Source organism: Lissotriton vulgaris, chromosome 8, assembly GCF_964263255.1.
Source record: "Lissotriton vulgaris chromosome 8, aLisVul1.2, whole genome shotgun sequence".
Lineage (NCBI taxonomy): Eukaryota > Metazoa > Chordata > Amphibia > Caudata > Salamandridae > Lissotriton > Lissotriton vulgaris.
The window spans coordinates 1,530,085,071-1,530,110,903 of NC_141696.1; the positions used below are offsets into that span (position 1 = coordinate 1,530,085,071).

A 25,833-nucleotide genomic window follows, 5' to 3' on the forward strand; every position below is an offset into this window, starting at 1 on the left:
GGAAATCCGAGTGGCTATCAAACATATGGCCCGTAACAAGACGCCCGGGGTGGACGGATTGCCGATCGAGTTCTATCAGCACTATGTGGACGTTCTGGTGCCCAGGCTGCTGGTGGTGTACACGGAAGCCTTCGAGAAGGGGGCCTTGCCTGGCTCCATGCGGGAGGCCTTGATAGTGCCGCTCCTCAAGCCTGGCCGGGATGCCGCGGACGTGAGGTCTTATCGCCCGCTGTCCATGTTGACGGTGGACTATAAGATCCTGAGTCGCATCCTCGCCACTAGACTGGCTCCGCACATGACGGGCCTGGTACACAGGGATCAGGCCGGGTTTATACCCACGAGGAGCACGGCGATGAATATTCGCCGCCTGGTGGGAATAATGGACGCCATCTTGGGTGGGGAAGGAGCGCCGGCGGTTCTGTCCGTGGATATCGAGAAGGCCTTCGATAGCTTGGAATGGCCCTTCTTGGATGGAGTGCTGGAGAGGTTTGGCATGGGTGACGGGTTTCGAAGGTGGACGAGGGTCTTGTATAATTCAGCGACGGCGAGAGTTCGTTTGGGCGGTCTGGTCTCAGCGGCGTACCCGGTGAGCAGGGGAACGCGACAGGGGTGCTCTCTCTCCCCTCTGTTGTTTGCCCTGGCGATGGAACCCTTGGCGGTCCATGCGAGGTCGGGCGACCGATACTCGGGTATAGAGGGTGATGGACAGTGGCATCATATTTCGCTTTATGCGGATGACCTGCTCCTGTACCTGGCTGATACCTCGGGGGCCCTGGTTGGAGCGATGGCTCTGCTGTCCGAATTCGGCCGGCTATCGGGCCTTAACGTCAACTGGGCGAAGACCTGCGTGTTCCCGCTGAGGGCGGGATCGCCAGCCCCCGACAGCGACTTGGGTGTGGCATGGGAACCCTCTTGCATCACCTACTTGGGTGTCCGCATTTACCACTCGGCTGCTGACCTTTTGGAGGGTAACATTGGCCGTTGTGTTCGATCACTGCGGGGCAGCCTGTCTTTCTGGTCGACCCTCCCGCTGACAGTCCTGGGCAGGATAGCACTGCTGAAAATGGTGGCGCTCCCCCGCTTCCTCTACTATTTCCGAACGCTACCTGTCTGGATCCCTCAGGGGGTGTTTAGGGAATTGCGGTCTATGATTACTGGCTTTCTCTGGGGGCATGGCCGTCGCAGAATAGCCTTGAGCACGTTACTTCGCCCCAAGATGGAAGGGGGCATGGCTGTGCCTGACCTAGAACTGTACTACCTAGCGGCGCAGCTGCAGGTCCTTACACAGAACGTAGCCAGGGTGTTCCGGGGGCCGGAGGACGACCGGGATCGGGGGATACAGCGCCACGTGCTGTCGTACATCGTTATGCAGCAACGGCTCGAGCTGCGGGCCCTCTCCATGGAGGAACGGACGCTCCGGCTGTGCTGGCAAAGGAGCCTTCGGAGAGCGCGGGCATCAAGGCCTTACGCCCCGGAGATTCCGATCGGGATGTTGACGGCTTTGCCGCACGGAGGAGATTGGTCCCCGTTGTTGGGTTGGGAAGAGGCGGGGTTGCAGGTGGTGGGCGATCTGTACATAGATGGGGCTCTGGCGCCGTTTGACGTGCTCCGGGACCAGTTTGGCCTGCCTGAGGGGGGCTTCCTCCTGCACGCAGCGGTGGTGGCAGCCATACAAAAGCATTGGAGAGAGGGGCTCCTGGAGCCCACGACAACCATGGCGTGCCAGTATGTGGTGATGGCGGCTGGCACATTCAAAGCTGTGACATGCCTCCATAATAGGATGCTGACAGAAGGGCTGGAACCGCTCCATGGGCTCAGAGCTAAATGGGAGGCGAGTGTTGGTCGGCCCATACCGGATACGGCATGGGGCCACATCCTGCGACGCACGTGGAAGGGCACCAGGAACGCCCGCTTTCAGCAGGTCCATTTCTATGTGCTTCATAGGGCCTACTTGACCCCAGAGAAATTACAACGGTACTTTCGGGTGCCGGATGCCTGTTGCCCCCGGTGCTCGTCCCGAGGGGCGGATATGGACCACTTGTTTTGGGGGTGTCCACAACTGGGAACCTATTGGGCAGAGGTAGGGGAACTTCTGAATGAAGTCACCGACAGGGAGGTAGAATTCGACATGGCAGCGTGCCTGTTGCTTTGGTTCCCGCATACTAAGCGCACCAAGGTGACAAGCAAATTCATAGATCTGGCTCTGATATTGGCACAGAGGGAAATATCATGGCACTGGAAGTCTAGGGGCGGTCCCTCACTGCGTAGATGGAAGAATGAGTTGCTGCGGTGGTCTGACTGCGAGAGCGTGCTCCGGATGAAGCAAGCGGTAAAGTTGGGGAATGAGAAGGTATTGGATGCGGCGCGTGCATGGGAGTTAGTGGTACAGGCTTTGCGTGATGCTTTGGTTGAGGATGAAGACGGCGAGAACTGACCCGCTGGACACCACGGGGCGTATACAAGAATACGGAACCACGCACTGTATTGGACCCATCCAGTTCAGCGGAGCGAAACGCGCACCTTAGCAGTTGCCCGGGGGGGGGGGGGAGTTGGGGGGGTTAGTTGTGGGGGGGTTGGGGAGGGCCGGAAGCCATTGGAGGGTTGCGGGCTGAGACCTAGGACCTACTGGGACAGGGGGTATTGAGTGGTGGATCGACTGAATGGGTGGAACGGCCTGGTAAGTAGGCCGCATAGCCTAGAGTAGGCCCCGACAGGGGCGATCACATTACTTGCACGGAGATGGCTGACGGGAATGTTGTTGAGGGTGGGGGGGTAAAAGCAGATACGCAAAACGATCTATCGCCAGGGTCCCAACGGGACGTACACTGTGTTGTGTTCCTTTCGAGCGAAGTGATATGCCGCCCGGCCTCCGGGATGCGGGCTGAATGGCTGTGTACCACTGTGAATTGTCATTGGACGGGGGGGGCCACGAGTGTGCTGGCTGTTCACTGTTATCCTGTGGTTTATAACTCTGCAATAAAAATATAATTTAAAAAAAAAATAGAAGGAGGACATAAAGCAAAGTCTATGTTAAATTGATTGTGTTGTAGATCAGTTGGAAAAAATTTGATGAATAGAGAAGCAGTACTACTGCTGATTCCAATACCTATTTTGTTAGAAGCAAGGAACCTCTCATCTGTGCCGAAACCCGGGATTGAACCAGGGACCTTTAGATCTTCAGTCTAACGCTCTCCCAACTGAGCTATTTCGGCCTTCTAATAGCTGAGGTCTTTATACTTTAATTTGAACCATTTAACAAAATAGATGCAGGACCTGGATTTTTAACCTCATATGGTAGAGATATGTTTTAAGGAGTCCTGTATCATTCCGCAGTTAACTGGTGCAATGGGTAAATAGCATTTTTGGGATCCAGGTTAGGTAGTTTTTTTTTTTACTCTGAATGGACTAGCAATATATTACCCAGATATATTTGGCATGAGTAGGTAAGCAATGTCATCTGACGACTGACATCTGTGTTCAAGGGGAAGTGGAAGGTAATGCAGACAAGAGATTACTTTACAAAAAAGCATGAAATGGGAAATATTCATTGTCAAACCTGAAGGTAAGAGAGGTGGAAGCAAGTTTAGAAGGAGGACATAAAGCAAAGTCTATGTTAAATTGATCATTTTGTAGATCAGTTGATAAAAATGTTGATAGATAAAAAAGTACTACAGCTGATTCCAAGACCTATTTTGTTAGAAGCAAGGAACCTCTCAACTGTGCCGAAACCCGGGATTGAACCAGGGACCTTTAGATCTTCAGTCTAATGCTCTCCCAACTGAGCTATTTTGACCTGCTTATAGCTGTGGACTTCATACTTTAATTTAAACCATTTAACAAAATAGATGCAGGACCTGGATTTTTAACCTCATATGGTAGAGATATGTTTTAAGGAGTCCTGTATCATTCGGCAATTAACTGGTGCAATGGGTAAATAGCATTTTTGGGATCCAGGTTAGGTAGTTGTTTTTTTAACTCTGAATGGACTAGCAATATATTACCCAGATATATTTGGCATGAGTAGGTAAGCAATGTCATCTGACGACTGACATCTGTGTTCAAGGGGAAGTGGAAGGTAATGCAGACAAGAGATTACTTTACAAAAAAGCATGAAATGGGAAATATTCATTGTCAAACCTGAAGGTAAGAGAGGTGGAAGCAAGTTTAGAAGGAGGACATAAAGCAAAGTCTATGTTAAATTGATTGTGTTGTAGATCAGTTGGAAAAAATTTGATGAATAGAGAAAAAGTACTACAGCTGATTCCAAGACCTATTTTGTTAGAAGCAAGGAACCTCTCAACTGTGACTAAACCCGGGATTGAACCAGGGACCTTTAGATCGTCAGTCTAACGCTCTCCCAACTGAGCTATTTCGGCCTTCTGATAACTGGGGTCTTCATACTTTAATTTGAACCATTTAACAAAATAGATGCAGGACCTGGATTTTTAAACTCATATGGTAGAGATATGTTTTAAGGAGTCCTGTATCATTCCCCAGTTAACTGGTGCAATGGGTAAATAGCATTTTTGGGATCCAGGTTAGGCAGTTGTTTTTTTAACTCTGAATGGACTAGCACTATATTACCTAGATATATTTGGCATGAGTAGGTAAGCAATGTCATCTGACTACTGACATCTGTGTTCAAGGGGAAGTGGAATGTGATGCAGACAAGAGTTTACTTTACAAAAAAGGACGAAATGGGAAACATTCATAGTCAAACCTGAAGGCAAGATAGGTGGAAGAATGTTTAAAAGGAGGACAGAAAGCAAAGTCTATGATGAATTGATCATTTTGTAGATCAGTTGATAAAAATGTTGATAGAGAAAAAAGTACTACAGCTGATTACAAGACCTACTTTGTTAGAAGCAAGGAACCTCTCAACTGTGCCAAAACCCGGGATTGAACCAGGGACCTTTAGATCTTCAGTCTAACACTCTCCCAACTGAGCTATTTCGGCCTGGTTATAGCTGTGGTCTTCATACTTTAATTTAAACCATTTAACGAAATAGATGCAGGACCTGGATTCTTAACCTCATATGGTAGAGATATGTTTTAAGGAGTCCTGTATCATTCCGCAATTAACTGGTGCAATGGGTAAATAATATTTTTGGGATCCAGGTTAGGTCATTTTTTTTTCTTAACTCCGAATGGACTAGCACTATATTACCCAGACGTATTTGGCATGAGTAGGTAAGCAATGTCATCTAACTACTGACATCTGTGTTCAAGGGGAAGTGGAAGGTAATGCAGACAAGGGTTTACTTTACAAAAAAGAATGAAATGGGAAATATTCATTGTCAAACCTGAAGGTAAGAGAGGTGGAAGCAAGTTTAGAAGGAGGACATAAAGCAAAGTCTATGTTAAATTGATTGTGTTGTAGATCAGTTGGAAAAAATTTGATGAATAGAGAAAACGTACTACAGCAGATTCCAAGACCTATTTCGTTAGAAGCAAGGAACCTCTCAACTGTGCAGAAACCCGGGATTGAAACAGGAACCTTTACATCTTCAGTCTAACGTTCGCCCAACTGAGCTATTTCGGCCTGCTTAGAGCTGTGGTCTTCATACTTTAATTTAAACCATTTAACAAACTAGATGCAGGACCTGGATTTTTAACCTCATATGGTAGAGATATGTTTTAAGGAGTCCTGTATCATTCCGCAATTAACTGGTGCAATGGGTAAATAGCATTTTTGGGATCCAGGTTAGGTAGTTGTTTTTTTAACTCTGAATGGACTAGCACTATATTACCCAGAAATATTTGGCATGAGTAGGTAAGCAATGTCATCTGACTACTGACATCTGTGTTCAAGGGGAAGTGGAATGTGATGCAGACAAGAGTTTACTTTACAAAAAAGGACGAAATGGGAAACATTCATAGTCAAACCTGAAGGCAAGATAGGTGGAAGAAAGTTTAAAAGGAGGACAGAAAGCAAAGTCTATGTTGAATTGATCATTTTGTAGATCAGTTGATAAAAATGTTGATAGAGAAAAAAGTACTACAGCTGATTCCAAGACCTATTTTGTTAGATGCAAGGAACCTCTCAACTGTGTCTAAACCCGGGATTGAACCAGGGACCTTTAGATCTTCAGTCTAATGCTCTCCCAACTGAGCTATTTCGGCTTGCTTATATCCATGGTCTTCATACTTTAATGTAAACCATTTAACAAAATAGATGCAGGACCTGGATTTTTATCCTCATATGGTAGAGATATGTTTTAAGGAGTCCTGTATCATTTCGCAATTAACTGGTGCAATGGGTAAATAGCATTTTTGGGATCCAGGTTAGGTAGTTGTTTTTTAACTCTGAATGGACTAGCACTATATTACCCAGATATATTTGGCATGAGTAGGTAAGCAATGTCATCTGACTACTGACATCTGTGTTCAAGGGGAAGTGGAAGGTAATGCAGACAAGAGTTTACTTTACAAAAAAGCATGAAATGGGAAATATTCATTGTCAAACCTGAAGGTAAGAGAGGTGGAAGCAAGTTTAGAAGGAGGACATAAAGCAAAGTCTATGTTAAATTGATTGTGTTGTAGATCAGTTGGAAAAAATTTGATGAATAGAGAAAAAGTACTACAGCTGATTCCAAGACCTATTTTGTTAGAAGCAAGGAACCTCTCAACTGTGCCGAAACCCGGGATTGAACCAGGGACCTTTAGATCTTCAGTCTACCGCTCTCCCAACTGAGGTATTTCAGCCTTCTGATAGCTGGGGTCTTCATACTTTAATTTGAACCATTTAACAAAATAGATGCAGGACCTGGATTTTTAAACTCAAATGGTAGAGATATGTTTTAAGGAGTCCTGTATCATTCCCCAGTTAACTGGTGCAATGGGTAAATAGCATTTTTGGGATCCAGGTTAGGTAGTTGTTTTTTTTAACTCTGAATGGACTAGCACTATATTACCCAGATATATTTGGCATGAGTAGGTAAGCAATGTCATCTGACTACTGACATCTGTGTTCAAGGGGAAGTGGAATGTGATGCAGACAAGAGTTTACTTTACAAAAAAGGACGAAATGGGAAACATTCATAGTCAAACCTGAAGGCAAGATAGGTGGAAGAAAGTTTAAAAGGAGGACAGAAAGCAAAGTCTACGTTGAATTGATCATTTTGTAGATCAGTTGATAAAAATGTTGATAGAGAAAAAAGTACTACAGCTGATTCCAAGACCTGTTTTATTAGAAGCAAGGAACCTCTCAACTGTGCCGAAACCCAGGATTGAACCAGGGACCGTTAGATCTTCAGTCTAATGCTCTCCCAACTGAGCTATTTTGGCCTGCTTACATCTGTGGTCTTCATACTTTAATTTAAACCATTTAACAAAATAAATGCAGGACCTGGATTTTTAACCTCATATGGTAGAGATATGTTTTAAGGAGTCCTGTATCATTCCGCAATTAACTGGTGCAATGGGTAAATAGCATTTTTGGGATCCAGGTTAGGTAGTTGTTTTTTTAACTCTGAATGGACTAGCACTATATTACCCAGATATATTTGGCATGAGTAGGTAAGCAATGTCATCTGACTACTGACATCTGTGTTCAAGAGGAAGTGGAAGGTAATGCAGACAAGAGTTTACTTTACAAAAAAGCATGAAATGGGAAATATTCATTGTCAAACCTGAAGGTAAGAGAGGTGGAAGCAAGTTTAGAAGGAGGACATAAAGCAAAGTCTATGTTAAATTGATTGTGTTGTAGATCAGTTGGAAAAAATTTGATGAATAGAGAAAAAGTACTACAGCTGATTCCAAGACCTATTTTGTTAGAAGCAAGGAACCTCTCATCTGTGAAGAAACCCGGGATTGAACCAGGGACCTTTAGATCTTCAGTCTAACGCTCTCCCAACTGGGCTATTTCAGCCTTCTGATAGCTGAGGTCTTCATACTTTAATTTGAACCATTTAACAAAATAGATGCAGGACCTGGATTTTTAACCTCATATGGCAGAGATATGTTTTGAGGAGTCCTGTATCATTCCGCAGTTAACTGGTGCAATGGGTAAATAACATTTTTGGGATCCAGGTTAGGTAGTTATTTTTTTAACTCTGAATGGACTAGCACTATATTACCCAGATATATTTAGCATGAGTAGGTAAGCAATGTCATCTGACTACTGACATCTGTGTTCAAGGGGAAGAGGAATGTGATGCAGACAAGAGTTTACTTTACAAAAAGGATGAAATGGGAAACATTCATAGTCAAACCTGAAGGCAAGATAGGTGGAAGAAAGTTTAAAAGGAGGACAGAAAGCAAAGTCTATGTTGAATTGATCATTTTGTAGATCAGTTGATAAAAATGTTGATAGAGAGAAAAGTACTACAGCTGATTCCAAGACCTATTTTGTTAGAAGCAAGGAACCTCTCAACTGTGCCGGAACCCGGTATTGAACCAGGGACCTGTAGATCTTCAGTCTAATGCTCTCCCAACTGAGCTATTTCGGCCTGCTTATATCTGTGGTCTTCATACTTTAATTTAAACCATTTAACAAAATAGATGCAGGACCTGGATTTTTAACCTCATATGGTAGAGATATGTTTTAAGGAGTCCTGTATCATTCCGCAATTAACTGGTGCAATGGGTAAATAGCATTTTTGGGATCCAGGTTAGGTAGTTGTTTTTTTAACTCTGAATGGACTAGCACTATATTACCCAGATATATTTGGCATGAGTAGGTAAGCAATGTCATCTGACTACTGACATCTGTGTTCAAGGGGAAGTGGAAGGTAATGCAGACAAGAGTTTACTTTACAAAAAAGCATGAAATGGGAAATATTCATTGTCAAACCTGAAGGTAAGAGAGGTGGAAGCAAGTTTAGAAGGAGGACATAAAGCAAAGTCAATGTTAAATTGATTGTGTTGTAGATCAGTTGGAAAAAATTTGATGAATAGAGAAAAAGTACTACAGCTGAGTCCAAGACCTATTTTGTTAGAAGCAAGGAACCTCTCATCTGTGACGAAACCTGGGATTGAACCAGGGTCCTTTAGATCTTCAGTCTAACGCTCTCCCAACTGAGCTATTTCAGCCTTCTGATAGCTGAGGTCTTCATACTTTAATTTGAACCATTTAACAAAATAGATGCAGGACCTGGATTTTTAACCTCATATGGTAGAGATATGTTTTAAGGAGTCCTGTATCATTCCGCAGTTAACTGGTGCAATGGGTAAATAACATTTTTGGGATCCAGGTTAGGTAGTTATTTTTTTAACTCTGAATGGACTAGCACTTTATTACCCAGATATATTTAGCATGAGTAGGTAAGCAATGTCATCTGACTACTGACATCTGTGTTCAAGGGGAAGTGGAATGTGATGCAGACAAGAGTTTACTTTACAAAAAAGGACGAAATGGGAAACATTCATAGTCAAACCTGAAGGCAAGATAGGTGGAAGAAAGTTTAAAAGGAGGACAGAAAGCAAAGTCTATGTTGAATTGATCATTTTGTAGATCAGTTGATAAAAATGTTGATAGAGAGAAAAGTACTACAGCTGATTCCAAGACCTATTTTGTTAGAAGCAAGGAACCTCTCAACTGTGCCGAAACCCAGTATTGAACCAGGGACCTTTTGATCTTCAGTCTAATGCTCTCCCAACTGAGCTATTTCGGCCTGCTTATATCTGTGGTCTTCATACTTTAATTTAAACCATTTAACAAAATAGATGCAGGACCTGGATTTTTAACCTCATATGGTAGAGATATGTTTTAAGGAGTCCTGTATCATTCCGCAATTAACTGGTGCAATGGGTAAATAGCATTTTTGGGATCCAGGTTAGGTAGTTGTTTTTTTAACTCTGAATGGACTAGCACTATATTACCCAGATATATTTGGCATGAGTAGGTAAGCAATGTCATCTGACTACTGACATCTGTGTTCAAGGGGACGTGGAAGGTAATGCAGACAAGAGTTTACTTTACAAAAAAGCATGAAATGGGAAATATTCATTGTCAAACCTGAAGGTAAGAGAGGTGGAAGCAAGTTTAGAAGGAGGACATAATGCAAAGTCTATGTTAAATTGATTGTGTTGTAGATCAGTTGGAAAAAATGTGATGAATAGAGAAAAAGTACTACAGCTGATTCCAAGACCTATTTTGTTAGAAGCAAGGAACCTCTCAACTGTGCCGAAACCCGGGATTGAACCAGGGACCTTTAGATCTTCAGTCTAACGCTCTCCCAACTGAGCTATTTCGGCCTTCTGATAACTGGGGTCTTCATACTTTAATTTGAACCATTTAACAAAATAGATGCAGGACCTGGATTTTTAACCTCATATGGTAGTGATATGTTTTAAGGAGTCCTGTATCATTCCCCAGTTAACTGGTGCAATGGGTAAATAGCATTTTTGGGATCCAGGTTAGGTAGTTGTTTTTTTAACTCTGAATGGACTAGCACTATATTACCCAGATATATTTGGCATGAGTAGGTAAGCAATGTCATCTGACTACTGACATCTGTGTTCAAGGGGAAGTGGAATTTGATGCAGACAAGAGTTTACTTTACAAAAAAGGATGAAATGTCGAAACATTCATAGTCAAACCTGAAGGCAAGATAGGTGGAAGAAAGTTTAAAAGGAGGACAGAAAGCAAAGTCTATGTTGAATTGATCATTTTGTAGATCAGTTGATAAAAATGTTGATAGAGAAAAAAGTACTACAGCTGATTCCAAGACCTATTTTGTTAGAAGCAAGGAACCTCTCAACTGTGCCGAAACCCGGGATTGAACCAGGGACCTTTAGATCTTCAGTCTAACGCTCTCCCAACTGAGCTATTTCGGCCTGCTTATAGCTGTGGTCTTCATACTTTAATTTAAACCATTTAACGAAATAGATGCAGGACCTGGATTTTTAACCTCATGTGGTAGAGATATGTTTTAAGGAGTCCTGTATCATTCCGCAATTAACTGGTGCAATGGGTAAATAATATTTTTGGGATCCAGGTTAGGTCATTTTTTTTTTTACTCCGAATGGACTAGCACTATATTACCCAGACGTATTTGGCATGAGTAGGTAAGCAATGTCATCTGACTACTGACATCTGTGTTCAAGGGGAAGTGGAAGGTAATGCAGACAAGAGTTTACTTTACAAAAAAGCATGAAATGGGAAATATTCATTGTCAAACCTGAAGGTAAGAGAGGTGGAAGCAAGTTTAGAAGGAGGACATAAAGCAAAGTCTATGTTAAATTGATTGTGTTGTAGATCAGTTGGAAAACTTTGATGAATAGAGAAAAAGTACTACAGCTGATTCCAAGACCTATTTTGTTAGAAGCAAGGAACCTCTCAACTGTGCCGAAACCCGGGATTGAACCAGGGACCTTTAAATCTTCAGTCTAATGCTCTCCCAACTGAGCTATTTTGGCCTGCTTATATCTGTGGTCTTCATACTTTAATTTAAACCATTTAACAAAATAGATGCAGGACCTGGATTTTTAACCTCATATGGTAGAGATATGTTTTAAGGAGTCCTGTATCATTCCGCAATTAACTGGTGCAATGGGTAAATAGCATTTTTGGGATCCAGGTTAGGTAGTTGTTTTTTTAACTCTGAATGGACTAGCACTATATTACCCAGATATATTTGGCATGAGTAGGTAAGCAATGTCATCTGACTACTGACATCTGTGTTCAAGGGGAAGTGGAAGGTAATGCAGACAAGAGTTTACTTTACAAAAAAGCATGAAATGGGAAATATTCATTGTCAAACCTGAAGGTAAGAGAGGTGGAAGCAAGTTTAGAAGGAGGACATAAAGCAAAGTCTATGTTAAATTGATTGTGTTGTAGATCAGTTAGAAAAAATTTGATGAATAGAGAAAAAGTACTACAGCTGATTCCAAGACCTATTTTGTTAGAAGCAAAGAACCTCTCAACTGTGCCGAAACCCGGGATTGAACCAGGGACCTTTAGATCTTCAGTCTAACGCTCTCCCAACTGAGCTATTTCGGCCTTCTTATAACTGGGGTCTTCATACTTTAATTTGAACCATTTAACAAAATAGATGCAGGACCTGGATTTTTAACCTCATATGGTAGTGATATGTTTTAAGGAGTCCTGTATCATTCCCCAGTTAACTGGTGCAATGGGTAAATAGCATTTTTGGGATCCAGGTTAGGTAGTTGTTTTTTTAACTCTGAATGGACTAGCACTATATTACCCAGATATATTTGGCATGAGTAGGTAAGCAATGTCATCTGACTACTGACATCTGTGTTCAAGGGGAAGTGGAATGTGATGCAGACAAGAGTTTACTTTACAAAAAAGGATGAAATGTCGAAACATTCATAGTCAAACCTGAAGGCAAGATAGGTGGAAGAAAGTTTAATAGGAGGACAGAAAGCAAAGTCTATGTTGAATTGATCATTTTGTAGATCAGTTGATAAAAATGTTGATAGAGAAAAAAGTACTACAGCTGATTCCAAGACCTATTTTGTCAGAAGCAAGGAACCTCTCAACTGTGCCGAAACCCAGGATTGAACCAGGGACCTTTAGATCTTCAGTCTAATGCTCTCCCAACTGAGCTATTTCAGCCTTCTGATAGCTGGCGTCTTCATACTTTAATTTGAACCATTTAACAAAATAGATGCAGGACCTGGATTTTTAACCTCATATGGTAGAGATATGTTTTAAGGAGTCCTGTATCATTCCGCAGTTAACTGGTGCAATGGGTAAATAGCATGTTTGGGATCCAGGTTAGGTAGTTGTTTTTTTTAACTCTGAATGGACTAGCACTATATTACCCAGATATATTTGGCATGAGTAGGTAAGCAATGTCATCTGACTACTGACATCTGTGTTCAAGGGGAAGTGGAATGTGATGCAGACAAGAGTTTACTTTACAAAAAAGGACGAAATGGGAAACATTCATAGTCAAACCTGAAGGCAAGATAGGTGGAAGAAAGTTTAAAAGGAGGACAGAAAGCAAAGTCTATGTTGAATTGATCATTTTGTAGATCAGTTGATAAAAATGTTGATAGAGAAAAAAGTACTACAGCTGATTACAAGACCTATTTTGTTAGAAGCAAGGAACCTCTCAACTGTGCCAAAACCCAGGATTGAACCAGGGACCTTTAGATCTTCAGTCTAATGCTCTCCCAACTTAGCTATTTTGGCCTGCTTATAGCTGTGGTCTTCATACTTTAATTTAAACCATTTAACGAAATAGATGCAGGACCTGGATTTTTTAACCTCATATGTTAGAGATATGTTTTAAGGAGTCCTGTATCATTCCGCAATTAACTGGTGCAATGGGTAAATAATATTTTTGGGATCCAGGTTAGGTCATTTTTTTTTTTTAACTCCGAATGGACTAGCACTATATTACCCAGACGTATTTGGCATGAGTAGGTAAGCAATGTCATCTGACTACTGACATCTGTGTTCAAGGGGAAGTGGAAGGTAATGCAGACAAGGGTTTACTTTACAAAAAAGAATGAAATGGGAAATATTCATTGTCAAACCTGAAGGTAAGAGAGGTGGAAGCAAGTTTAGAAGGAGGACATAAAGCAAAGTCTATGTTAAATTGATTGTGTTGTAGATCAGTTGGAAAAAATTTGATGAATAGAGAAAAAGTACTACAGCAGATTCCAAGACCTATTTCGTTAGAAGCAAGGAACCTCTCAACTGTGCCGAAACCCGGGATTGAAACAGGAACCTTTACATCTTCAGTCTAACGTTCGCCCAACTGAGCTATTTCGGCCTGCTTAGAGCTGTGGTCTTCATACTTTAATTTAAACCATTTAACGAAATAGATGCAGGACCTGGATTTTTAACCTCATATTGTAGAGATATGTTTTAAGGAGTCCTGTATCATTCCGCAATTAACTGGTGCAATGGGTAAATAATATTTTTGGGATCCAGGTTAGGTCATTTTTTTTTTTAACTCCGAATGGACTAGCACTATATTACCCAGACGTATTTGGTATGAGTAGGTAAGCAATGTCATCTGACTACTGACATCTGTGTTCAAGGGGAAGTGGAAGGTAATGCAGACAAGAGTTTACTTTACAAAAAAGCATGAAATGGGAAATATTCATTGTCAAACCTGAAGGTAAGAGAGGTGGACGCAAGTTTAGAAGGAGGACATAAAGCAAAGTCTATGTTAAATTGATTGTGTTGTAGATCAGTTGGAAAACTTTGATGAACAGAGAAAAAGTACTACAGCCGATTCCAAGACCTATTTTGTTAGAAGCAAGGAACCTCTCAACTGTGCCGAAACCCGGGATTGAACCAGGGACCTTTAGATCTTCAGTCTAACGCTCTCCCAACTGAGCTATTTCGGCCTTCTGATAGCTGGGGTCTTCATACTTTAATTTGAACCATTTAACAAAATAGATGCAGGACCTACATTTTTAACCTCATATGGTAGAGATATGTTTTAAGGAGTCCTGTATCTTTCCGCAGTTAACTGGTGCAATGGGTAAATAGCATTTTTGGGATCCAGGTTAGGTAGTTGTTTTTTTAACTCCGAATGGACTAGCACTATATTACCCAGATATATTTGGCATGAGTAGGTAAGCAATGTCATCTGACTACTGACGTCTTTGTTCAAGGGGAAGTGGAATGTGATGCAGACAAGAGTTTACTTTACAAAAAAGGACGAAATGGGAAACATTCATAGTCAAACCTGAAGGCAAGATAGGTGGAAGAAAGTTTAAAAGGAGGACAGAAAGCAACGTCTATGTTGAATTGATCATTTTGTAGATCAGTTGATAAAAATGTTGATAGAGAAAAAAGTACTACAGCTGATTCAAGACCTATTTTGTTAGAAGCAAGGAACCTCTCAACTGTGCCGAAACCCGGGATTGAACCAGGGACCTTTAGATCTTCAGTCTAACGCTCTCCCAACTGAGCTATTTCGGCCTGCTTATATCTGTGGTCTTCATACTTTAATTTAAACCATTTAACAAAATAGATGCAGGACCTGGATTTTTAACCTCATATGGTAGAGATATGTTTTAAGGAGTCCTGTATCATTCCGCAATTAACTGGTGCAATGGGTAAATAGCATTTTTGGGATCCAGGTTAGGTAGTTGTTTTTTTAACTCTGAATGGACTAGCACTATATTACCCAGATATATTTGGCATGAGTAGGTAAGCAATGTCATCTGACTACTGACATCTGTGTTCAAGGGGAAGTGGAATGTGATGCAGACAAGAGTTTACTTTACAAAAAAGGATGAAATGTCGAAACATTCATAGTCAAACCTGAAGGCAAGATAGGTGGAAGAAAGTTTAAAAGGAGGACAGAAAGCAAAGTCTATGTTGAATTGATCATTTTGTAGATCAGTTGATAAAAATGTTGATAGAGAAAAAAGTACTACAGCTGATTCCAAGACCTATTTTGTTAGAAGCAAGGAACCTCTCAACTGTGCCGAAACCCGGGATTGAACCAGGGACCTTTAGATCTTCAGTCTAACGCTCTCCCAACTGAGCTATTTCGGCCTGCTTATAGCTGTGGTCTTCATACTTTAATTTAAACCATTTAACGAAATAGATGCAGGACCTGGATTTTTAACCTCATGTGGTAGAGATATGTTTTAAGGAGTCCTGTATCATTCCGCAATTAACTGGTGCAATGGGTAAATAATATTTTTGGGATCCAGGTTAGGTCATTTTTTTTTTTACTCCGAATGGACTAGCACTATATTACCCAGACGTATTTGGCATGAGTAGGTAAGCAATGTCATCTGACTACTGACATCTGTGTTCAAGGGGAAGTGGAAGGTAATGCAGACAAGAGTTTACTTTACAAAAAAGCATGAAATGGGAAATATTCATTGTCAAACCTGAAGGTAAGAGAGGTGGAAGCAAGTTTAGAAGGAGGACATAAAGCAAAGTCTATGTTAAATTGATTGTGTTGTAGATCAGTTGGAAAACTTTGATGAATAGAGAAAAAGTACTACAGCTGATTCCAAGACCTATTTTGTTAGAAGCAAGGAACCTCTCAACTGTGCCGAAACCCGGGATTGAACGAGGGACCTTTAGATCTTCAGTCTAACGCTCTCCCAACTGAGCTATTTCAGCCTTCTGATAGCTGAGGTCTTCATACTTTAATTTGAACCATTTAACAAAATAGATGCAGGACCTGGATTTTTAACCTCATATGGTAGAGATATGTTTTAAGGAGTCCTGTATCATTCCGCAGTTAACTGGTGCAATGGGTAAATAACATTTTTGGGATCCAGGTTAGGTAGTTATTTTTTTAACTCTGAATGGACTAGCACTTTATTACCCAGATATATTTAGCATGAGTAGGTAAGCAATGTCATCTGACTACTGACATCTGTGTTCAAGGGGAAGTGGAATGTGATGCAGACAAGAGTTTACTTTACAAAAAAGGACGAAATGGGAAACATTCATAGTCAAACCTGAAGGCAAGATAGGTGGAAGAAAGTTTAAAAGGAGGACAGAAAGCAAAGTCTATGTTGAATTGATCATTTTGTAGATCAGTTGATAAAAATGTTGATAGAGAGAAAAGTACTACAGCTGATTCCAAGACCTATTTTGTTAGAAGCAAGGAACCTCTCAACTGTGCCGAAACCCAGTATTGAACCAGGGACCTTTTGATCTTCAGTCTAATGCTCTCCCAACTGAGCTATTTCGGCCTGCTTATATCTGTGGTCTTCATACTTTAATTTAAACCATTTAACAAAATAGATGCAGGACCTGGATTTTTAACCTCATATGGTAGAGATATGTTTTAAGGAGTCCTGTATCATTCCGCAATTAACTGGTGCAATGGGTAAATAGCATTTTTGGGATCCAGGTTAGGTAGTTGTTTTTTTAACTCTGAATGGACTAGCACTATATTACCCAGATATATTTGGCATGAGTAGGTAAGCAATGTCATCTGACTACTGACATCTGTGTTCAAGGGGACGTGGAAGGTAATGCAGACAAGAGTTTACTTTACAAAAAAGCATGAAATGGGAAATATTCATTGTCAAACCTGAAGGTAAGAGAGGTGGAAGCAAGTTTAGAAGGAGGACATAATGCAAAGTCTATGTTAAATTGATTGTGTTGTAGATCAGTTGGAAAAAATGTGATGAATAGAGAAAAAGTACTACAGCTGATTCCAAGACCTATTTTGTTAGAAGCAAGGAACCTCTCAACTGTGCCGAAACCCGGGATTGAACCAGGGACCTTTAGATCTTCAGTCTAACGCTCTCCCAACTGAGCTATTTCGGCCTTCTGATAACTGGGGTCTTCATACTTTAATTTGAACCATTTAACAAAATAGATGCAGGACCTGGATTTTTAACCTCATATGGTAGTGATATGTTTTAAGGAGTCCTGTATCATTCCCCAGTTAACTGGTGCAATGGGTAAATAGCATTTTTGGGATCCAGGTTAGGTAGTTGTTTTTTTAACTCTGAATGGACTAGCACTATATTACCCAGATATATTTGGCATGAGTAGGTAAGCAATGTCATCTGACTACTGACATCTGTGTTCAAGGGGAAGTGGAATTTGATGCAGACAAGAGTTTACTTTACAAAAAAGGATGAAATGTCGAAACATTCATAGTCAAACCTGAAGGCAAGATAGGTGGAAGAAAGTTTAAAAGGAGGACAGAAAGCAAAGTCTATGTTGAATTGATCATTTTGTAGATCAGTTGATAAAAATGTTGATAGAGAAAAAAGTACTACAGCTGATTCCAAGACCTATTTTGTTAGAAGCAAGGAACCTCTCAACTGTGCCGAAACCCGGGATTGAACCAGGGACCTTTAGATCTTCAGTCTAACGCTCTCCCAACTGAGCTATTTCGGCCTGCTTATAGCTGTGGTCTTCATACTTTAATTTAAACCATTTAACGAAATAGATGCAGGACCTGGATTTTTAACCTCATGTGGTAGAGATATGTTTTAAGGAGTCCTGTATCATTCCGCAATTAACTGGTGCAATGGGTAAATAATATTTTTGGGATCCAGGTTAGGTCATTTTTTTTTTTACTCCGAATGGACTAGCACTATATTACCCAGACGTATTTGGCATGAGTAGGTAAGCAATGTCATCTGACTACTGACATCTGTGTTCAAGGGGAAGTGGAAGGTAATGCAGACAAGAGTTTACTTTACAAAAAAGCATGAAATGGGAAATATTCATTGTCAAACCTGAAGGTAAGAGAGGTGGAAGCAAGTTTAGAAGGAGGACATAAAGCAAAGTCTATGTTAAATTGATTGTGTTGTAGATCAGTTGGAAAACTTTGATGAATAGAGAAAAAGTACTACAGCTGATTCCAAGACCTATTTTGTTAGAAGCAAGGAACCTCTCAACTGTGCCGAAACCCGGGATTGAACCAGGGACCTTTAAATCTTCAGTCTAATGCTCTCCCAACTGAGCTATTTTGGCCTGCTTATATCTGTGGTCTTCATACTTTAATTTAAACCATTTAACAAAATAGATGCAGGACCTGGATTTTTAACCTCATATGGTAGAGATATGTTTTAAGGAGTCCTGTATCATTCCGCAATTAACTGGTGCAATGGGTAAATAGCATTTTTGGGATCCAGGTTAGGTAGTTGTTTTTTTAACTCTGAATGGACTAGCACTATATTACCCAGATATATTTGGCATGAGTAGGTAAGCAATGTCATCTGACTACTGACATCTGTGTTCAAGGGGAAGTGGAAGGTAATGCAGACAAGAGTTTACTTTACAAAAAAGCATGAAATGGGAAATATTCATTGTCAAACCTGAAGGTAAGAGAGGTGGAAGCAAGTTTAGAAGGAGGACATAAAGCAAAGTCTATGTTAAATTGATTGTGTTGTAGATCAGTTAGAAAAAATTTGATGAATAGAGAAAAAGTACTACAGCTGATTCCAAGACCTATTTTGTTAGAAGCAAAGAACCTCTCAACTGTGCCGAAACCCGGGATTGAACCAGGGACCTTTAGATCTTCAGTCTAACGCTCTCCCAACTGAGCTATTTCGGCCTTCTTATAACTGGGGTCTTCATACTTTAATTTGAACCATTTAACAAAATAGATGCAGGACCTGGATTTTTAACCTCATATGGTAGTGATATGTTTTAAGGAGTCCTGTATCATTCCCCAGTTAACTGGTGCAATGGGTAAATAGCATTTTTGGGATCCAGGTTAGGTAGTTGTTTTTTTAACTCTGAATGGACTAGCACTATATTACCCAGATATATTTGGCATGAGTAGGTAAGCAATGTCATCTGACTACTGACATCTGTGTTCAAGGGGAAGTGGAATGTGATGCAGACAAGAGTTTACTTTACAAAAAAGGATGAAATGTCGAAACATTCATAGTCAAACCTGAAGGCAAGATAGGTGGAAGAAAGTTTAATAGGAGGACAGAAAGCAAAGTCTATGTTGAATTGATCATTTTGTAGATCAGTTGATAAAAATGTTGATAGAGAAAAAAGTACTACAGCTGATTCCAAGACCTATTTTGTCAGAAGCAAGGAACCTCTCAACTGTGCCGAAACCCAGGATTGAACCAGGGACCTTTAGATCTTCAGTCTAATGCTCTCCCAACTGAGCTATTTCAGCCTTCTGATAGCTGGCGTCTTCATACTTTAATTTGAACCATTTAACAAAATAGATGCAGGACCTGGATTTTTAACCTCATATGGTAGAGATATGTTTTAAGGAGTCCTGTATCATTCCGCAGTTAACTGGTGCAATGGGTAAATAGCATGTTTGGGATCCAGGTTAGGTAGTTGTTTTTTTTAACTCTGAATGGACTAGCACTATATTACCCAGATATATTTGGCATGAGTAGGTAAGCAATGTCATCTGACTACTGACATCTGTGTTCAAGGGGAAGTGGAATGTGATGCAGACAAGAGTTTACTTTACAAAAAAGGACGAAATGGGAAACATTCATAGTCAAACCTGAAGGCAAGATAGGTGGAAGAAAGTTTAAAAGGAGGACAGAAAGCAAAGTCTATGTTGAATTGATCATTTTGTAGATCAGTTGATAAAAATGTTGATAGAGAAAAAAGTACTACAGCTGATTACAAGACCTATTTTGTTAGAAGCAAGGAACCTCTCAACTGTGCCAAAACCCAGGATTGAACCAGGGACCTTTAGATCTTCAGTCTAATGCTCTCCCAACTTAGCTATTTTGGCCTGCTTATAGCTGTGGTCTTCATACTTTAATTTAAACCATTTAACGAAATAGATGCAGGACCTGGATTTTTTAACCTCATATGTTAGAGATATGTTTTAAGGAGTCCTGTATCATTCCGCAATTAACTGGTGCAATGGGTAAATAATATTTTTGGGATCCAGGTTAGGTCATTTTTTTTTTTTAACTCCGAATGGACTAGCACTATATTACCCAGACGTATTTGGCATGAGTAGGTAAGCAATGTCATCTGACTACTGACATCTGTGTTCAAGGGGAAGTGGAAGGTAATGCAGACAAGGGTTTACTTTACAAAAAAGAATGAAATGGGAAATATTCATTGTCAAACCTGAAGGTAAGAGAGGTGGAAGCAAGTTTAGAAGGAGGACATAAAGCAAAGTCTATGTTAAATTGATTGTGTTGTAGATCAGTTGGAAAAAATTTGATGAATAGAGAAAAAGTACTACAGCAGATTCCAAGACCTATTTCGTTAGAAGCAAGGAACCTCTCAACTGTGCCGAAACCCGGGATTGAAACAGGAACCTTTACATCTTCAGTCTAACGTTCGCCCAACTGAGCTATTTCGGCCTGCTTAGAGCTGTGGTCTTCATACTTTAATTTAAACCATTTAACGAAATAGATGCAGGACCTGGATTTTTAACCTCATATTGTAGAGATATGTTTTAAGGAGTCCTGTATCATTCCGCAATTAACTGGTGCAATGGGTAAATAATATTTTTGGGATCCAGGTTAGGTCATTTTTTTTTTTAACTCCGAATGGACTAGCACTATATTACCCAGACGTATTTGGTATGAGTAGGTAAGCAATGTCATCTGACTACTGACATCTGTGTTCAAGGGGAAGTGGAAGGTAATGCAGACAAGAGTTTACTTTACAAAAAAGCATGAAATGGGAAATATTCATTGTCAAACCTGAAGGTAAGAGAGGTGGACGCAAGTTTAGAAGGAGGACATAAAGCAAAGTCTATGTTAAATTGATTGTGTTGTAGATCAGTTGGAAAACTTTGATGAACAGAGAAAAAGTACTACAGCCGATTCCAAGACCTATTTTGTTAGAAGCAAGGAACCTCTCAACTGTGCCGAAACCCGGGATTGAACCAGGGACCTTTAGATCTTCAGTCTAACGCTCTCCCAACTGAGCTATTTCGGCCTTCTGATAGCTGGGGTCTTCATACTTTAATTTGAACCATTTAACAAAATAGATGCAGGACCTACATTTTTAACCTCATATGGTAGAGATATGTTTTAAGGAGTCCTGTATCTTTCCGCAGTTAACTGGTGCAATGGGTAAATAGCATTTTTGGGATCCAGGTTAGGTAGTTGTTTTTTTAACTCCGAATGGACTAGCACTATATTACCCAGATATATTTGGCATGAGTAGGTAAGCAATGTCATCTGACTACTGACGTCTTTGTTCAAGGGGAAGTGGAATGTGATGCAGACAAGAGTTTACTTTACAAAAAAGGACGAAATGGGAAACATTCATAGTCAAACCTGAAGGCAAGATAGGTGGAAGAAAGTTTAAAAGGAGGACAGAAAGCAACGTCTATGTTGAATTGATCATTTTGTAGATCAGTTGATAAAAATGTTGATAGAGAAAAAAGTACTACAGCTGATTCAAGACCTATTTTGTTAGAAGCAAGGAACCTCTCAACTGTGCCGAAACCCGGGATTGAACCAGGGACCTTTAGATCTTCAGTCTAACGCTCTCCCAACTGAGCTATTTCGGCCTGCTTATATCTGTGGTCTTCATACTTTAATTTAAACCATTTAACAAAATAGATGCAGGACCTGGATTTTTAACCTCATATGGTAGAGATATGTTTTAAGGAGTCCTGTATCATTCCGCAATTAACTGGTGCAATGGGTAAATAGCATTTTTGGGATCCAGGTTAGGTAGTTGTTTTTTTAACTCTGAATGGACTAGCACTATATTACCCAGATATATTTGGCATGAGTAGGTAAGCAATGTCATCTGACTACTGACATCTGTGTTCAAGGGGAAGTGGAATGTGATGCAGACAAGAGTTTACTTTACAAAAAAGGATGAAATGTCGAAACATTCATAGTCAAACCTGAAGGCAAGATAGGTGGAAGAAAGTTTAAAAGGAGGACAGAAAGCAAAGTCTATGTTGAATTGATCATTTTGTAGATCAGTTGATAAAAATGTTGATAGAGAAAAAAGTACTACAGCTGATTCCAAGACCTATTTTGTTAGAAGCAAGGAACCTCTCAACTGTGCCGAAACCCGGGATTGAACCAGGGACCTTTAGATCTTCAGTCTAACGCTCTCCCAACTGAGCTATTTCGGCCTGCTTATAGCTGTGGTCTTCATACTTTAATTTAAACCATTTAACGAAATAGATGCAGGACCTGGATTTTTAACCTCATGTGGTAGAGATATGTTTTAAGGAGTCCTGTATCATTCCGCAATTAACTGGTGCAATGGGTAAATAATATTTTTGGGATCCAGGTTAGGTCATTTTTTTTTTTACTCCGAATGGACTAGCACTATATTACCCAGACGTATTTGGCATGAGTAGGTAAGCAATGTCATCTGACTACTGACATCTGTGTTCAAGGGGAAGTGGAAGGTAATGCAGACAAGAGTTTACTTTACAAAAAAGCATGAAATGGGAAATATTCATTGTCAAACCTGAAGGTAAGAGAGGTGGAAGCAAGTTTAGAAGGAGGACATAAAGCAAAGTCTATGTTAAATTGATTGTGTTGTAGATCAGTTGGAAAACTTTGATGAATAGAGAAAAAGTACTACAGCTGATTCCAAGACCTATTTTGTTAGAAGCAAGGAACCTCTCAACTGTGCCGAAACCCGGGATTGAACGAGGGACCTTTAGATCTTCAGTCTAACGCTCTCCCAACTGAGCTATTTCAGCCTTCTGATAGCTGAGGTCTTCATACTTTAATTTGAACCATTTAACAAAATAGATGCAGGACCTGGATTTTTAACCTCATATGGTAGAGATATGTTTTAAGGAGTCCTGTATCATTCCGCAGTTAACTGGTGCAATGGGTAAATAACATTTTTGGGATCCAGGTTAGGTAGTTGTTTTTTTAACTCTGAATGGACTAGCACTATATTACCCAGATATATTTAGCATGAGTAGGTAAGCAATGTCATCTGACTACTGACATCTGTGTTCAAGGGGAAGTGGAATGTGATGCAGACAAGAGTTTACTTTACAAAAAAGGACGAAATGGGAAACATTCATAGTCAAACCTGAAAGCAAGATAGGTGGAAGAAAGTTTAAAAGGAGGACAGAAAGCAAAGTCTATGTTGAATTGATCATTTTGTAGATCAGTTGATAAAAATGTTGATAGAGAAAAAAGTACTACAGCTGATTCCAAGACCTATTTTGTTAGAAGCAAGGAACCTCTCAACTGTGCCGAAACCCGGGATTGAACCAGGGACCTTTAAATCTTCAGTCTAATGCTCTCCCAACTGAGCTATTTTGGCCTGCTTATATCTGTGGTCTTCATACTTTAATTTAAACCATTTAACAAAATAGATGCAGGACCTGGATTTTTAACCTCATATGGTAGAGATATGTTTTAAGGAGTCCTGTATCATTCCGCAATTAACTGGTGCAATGGGTAAATAGCATTTTTGGGATCCAGGTTAGGTAGTTGTTTTTTTAACTCTGAATGGACTAGCACTATATTACCCAGATATATTTGGCATGAGTAGGTAAGCAATGTCATCTGACTACTGACATCTGTGTTCAAGGGGAAGTGGAAGGTAATGCAGACAAGAGTTTACTTTACAAAAAAGCATGAAATGGGAAATATTCATTGTCAAACCTGAAGGTAAGAGAGGTGGAAGCAAGTTTAGAAGGAGGACATAAAGCAAAGTCTATGTTAAATTGATTGTGTTGTAGATCAGTTAGAAAAAATTTGATGAATAGAGAAAAAGTACTACAGCTGATTCCAAGACCTATTTTGTTAGAAGCAAAGAACCTCTCAACTGTGCCGAAACCCGGGATTGAACCAGGGACCTTTAGATCTTCAGTCTAACGCTCTCCCAACTGAGCTATTTCTGCCTTCTTATAACTGGGGTCTTCATACTTTAATTTGAACCATTTAACAAAATAGATGCAGGACCTGGATTTTTAACCTCATATGGTAGTGATATGTTTTAAGGAGTCCTGTATCATTCCCCAGTTAACTGGTGCAATGGGTAAATAGCATTTTTGGGATCCAGGTTAGGTAGTTGTTTTTTTAACTCTGAATGGACTAGCACTATATTACCCAGATATATTTGGCATGAGTAGGTAAGCAATGTCATCTGACTACTGACATCTGTGTTCAAGGGGAAGTGGAATGTGATGCAGACAAGAGTTTACTTTACAAAAAAGGATGAAATGTCGAAACATTCATAGTCAAACCTGAAGGCAAGATAGGTGGAAGAAAGTTTAATAGGAGGACAGAAAGCAAAGTCTATGTTGAATTGATCATTTTGTAGATCAGTTGATAAAAATGTTGATAGAGAAAAAAGTACTACAGCTGATTCCAAGACCTATTTTGTCAGAAGCAAGGAACCTCTCAACTGTGCCGAAACCCAGGATTGAACCAGGGACCTTTAGATCTTCAGTCTAATGCTCTCCCAACTGAGCTATTTCGGCCTTCTGATAGCTGGCGTCTTCATACTTTAATTTGAACCATTTAACAAAATAGATGCAGGACCTGGATTTTTAACCTCATATGGTAGAGATATGTTTTAAGGAGTCCTGTATCATTCCGCAGTTAACTGGTGCAATGGGTAAATAGCATGTTTGGGATCCAGGTTAGGTAGTTGTTTTTTTAACTCTGAATGGACCAGCACTATATTACCCAGATATATTTGGCATGAGTAGGTAAGCAATGTCATCTGACTACTGACATCTGTGTTCAAGGGGAAGTGGAATGTGATGCAGACAAGAGTTTACTTTACAAAAAAGGACGAAATGGGAAACATTCATAGTCAAACCTGAAGGCAAGATAGGTGGAAGAAAGTTTAAAAGGAGGACAGAAAGCAAAGTCTATGTTGAATTGATCATTTTGTAGATCAGTTGATAAAAATGTTGATAGAGAAAAAAGTACTACAGCTGATTACAAGACCTATTTTGTTAGAAGCAAGGAACCTCTCAACTGTGCCAAAACCCAGGATTGAACCAGGGACCTTTAGATCTCCAGTCTAATGCTCTCCCAACTTAGCTATTTTGGCCTGCTTATAACTGTGGTCTTCATACTTTAATTTAAACCATTTAACGAAATAGATGCAGGACCTGGATTTTTTAACCTCATATGTTAGAGATATGTTTTAAGGAGTCCTGTATCATTCCGCAATTAACTGGTGCAATGGGTAAATAATATTTTTGGGATCCAGGTTAGGTCATTTTTTTTTTTTAACTCCGAATGGACTAGCACTATATTACCCAGACGTATTTGGCATGAGTAGGTAAGCAATGTCATCTGACTACTGACATCTGTGTTCAAGGGGAAGTGGAAGGTAATGCAGACAAGGGTTTACTTTACAAAAAAGAATGAAATGGGAAATATTCATTGTCAAACCTGAAGGTAAGAGAGGTGGAAGCAAGTTTAGAAGGAGGACATAAAGCAAAGTCTATGTTAAATTGATTGTGTTGTAGATCAGTTGGAAAAAATTTGATGAATAGAGAAAAAGTACTACAGCAGATTCCAAGACCTATTTCGTTAGAAGCA

General features: G+C 40.3%; 15 non-coding genes across 15 annotated transcripts; all 15 read right to left on the reverse strand.

Moving 5' to 3' along the window:
• Window positions 1–3,139: 3,139 nt before the first annotated feature.
• TRNAF-GAA (transfer RNA phenylalanine (anticodon GAA)) lies at window positions 3,140–3,212 on the reverse strand. The gene has a single exon. It is a non-coding gene; the product is annotated as a tRNA-Phe (tRNA).
• A 1,091-nt stretch (window positions 3,213–4,303) lies between these two features.
• Window positions 4,304–4,377, reverse strand: TRNAV-GAC (transfer RNA valine (anticodon GAC)). Its single transcript has one exon. It is a non-coding gene; the product is annotated as a tRNA-Val (tRNA).
• A 5,747-nt stretch (window positions 4,378–10,124) lies between these two features.
• On the reverse strand, window positions 10,125–10,197 carry TRNAF-GAA (transfer RNA phenylalanine (anticodon GAA)). The gene has a single exon. It is a non-coding gene; the product is annotated as a tRNA-Phe (tRNA).
• Window positions 10,198–10,706: 509 nt separating this feature from the next.
• TRNAF-GAA (transfer RNA phenylalanine (anticodon GAA)) lies at window positions 10,707–10,779 on the reverse strand. Its single transcript has one exon. It is a non-coding gene; the product is annotated as a tRNA-Phe (tRNA).
• Window positions 10,780–11,871: 1,092 nt separating this feature from the next.
• Window positions 11,872–11,944, reverse strand: TRNAF-GAA (transfer RNA phenylalanine (anticodon GAA)). The gene has a single exon. It is a non-coding gene; the product is annotated as a tRNA-Phe (tRNA).
• Window positions 11,945–14,204: 2,260 nt separating this feature from the next.
• TRNAF-GAA (transfer RNA phenylalanine (anticodon GAA)) lies at window positions 14,205–14,277 on the reverse strand. Its single transcript has one exon. It is a non-coding gene; the product is annotated as a tRNA-Phe (tRNA).
• Window positions 14,278–14,784: 507 nt separating this feature from the next.
• TRNAF-GAA (transfer RNA phenylalanine (anticodon GAA)) lies at window positions 14,785–14,857 on the reverse strand. Its single transcript has one exon. It is a non-coding gene; the product is annotated as a tRNA-Phe (tRNA).
• A 509-nt stretch (window positions 14,858–15,366) lies between these two features.
• On the reverse strand, window positions 15,367–15,439 carry TRNAF-GAA (transfer RNA phenylalanine (anticodon GAA)). Its single transcript has one exon. It is a non-coding gene; the product is annotated as a tRNA-Phe (tRNA).
• Window positions 15,440–17,112: 1,673 nt separating this feature from the next.
• TRNAF-GAA (transfer RNA phenylalanine (anticodon GAA)) lies at window positions 17,113–17,185 on the reverse strand. The gene has a single exon. It is a non-coding gene; the product is annotated as a tRNA-Phe (tRNA).
• A 509-nt stretch (window positions 17,186–17,694) lies between these two features.
• On the reverse strand, window positions 17,695–17,767 carry TRNAF-GAA (transfer RNA phenylalanine (anticodon GAA)). Its single transcript has one exon. It is a non-coding gene; the product is annotated as a tRNA-Phe (tRNA).
• Window positions 17,768–18,859: 1,092 nt separating this feature from the next.
• Window positions 18,860–18,932, reverse strand: TRNAF-GAA (transfer RNA phenylalanine (anticodon GAA)). The gene has a single exon. It is a non-coding gene; the product is annotated as a tRNA-Phe (tRNA).
• Window positions 18,933–21,192: 2,260 nt separating this feature from the next.
• Window positions 21,193–21,265, reverse strand: TRNAF-GAA (transfer RNA phenylalanine (anticodon GAA)). The gene has a single exon. It is a non-coding gene; the product is annotated as a tRNA-Phe (tRNA).
• A 507-nt stretch (window positions 21,266–21,772) lies between these two features.
• On the reverse strand, window positions 21,773–21,845 carry TRNAF-GAA (transfer RNA phenylalanine (anticodon GAA)). The gene has a single exon. It is a non-coding gene; the product is annotated as a tRNA-Phe (tRNA).
• A 509-nt stretch (window positions 21,846–22,354) lies between these two features.
• On the reverse strand, window positions 22,355–22,427 carry TRNAF-GAA (transfer RNA phenylalanine (anticodon GAA)). Its single transcript has one exon. It is a non-coding gene; the product is annotated as a tRNA-Phe (tRNA).
• Window positions 22,428–25,263: 2,836 nt separating this feature from the next.
• Window positions 25,264–25,336, reverse strand: TRNAS-GGA (transfer RNA serine (anticodon GGA)). The gene has a single exon. It is a non-coding gene; the product is annotated as a tRNA-Ser (tRNA).
• Between the last annotated feature and the right edge of the window lie 497 nt (window positions 25,337–25,833).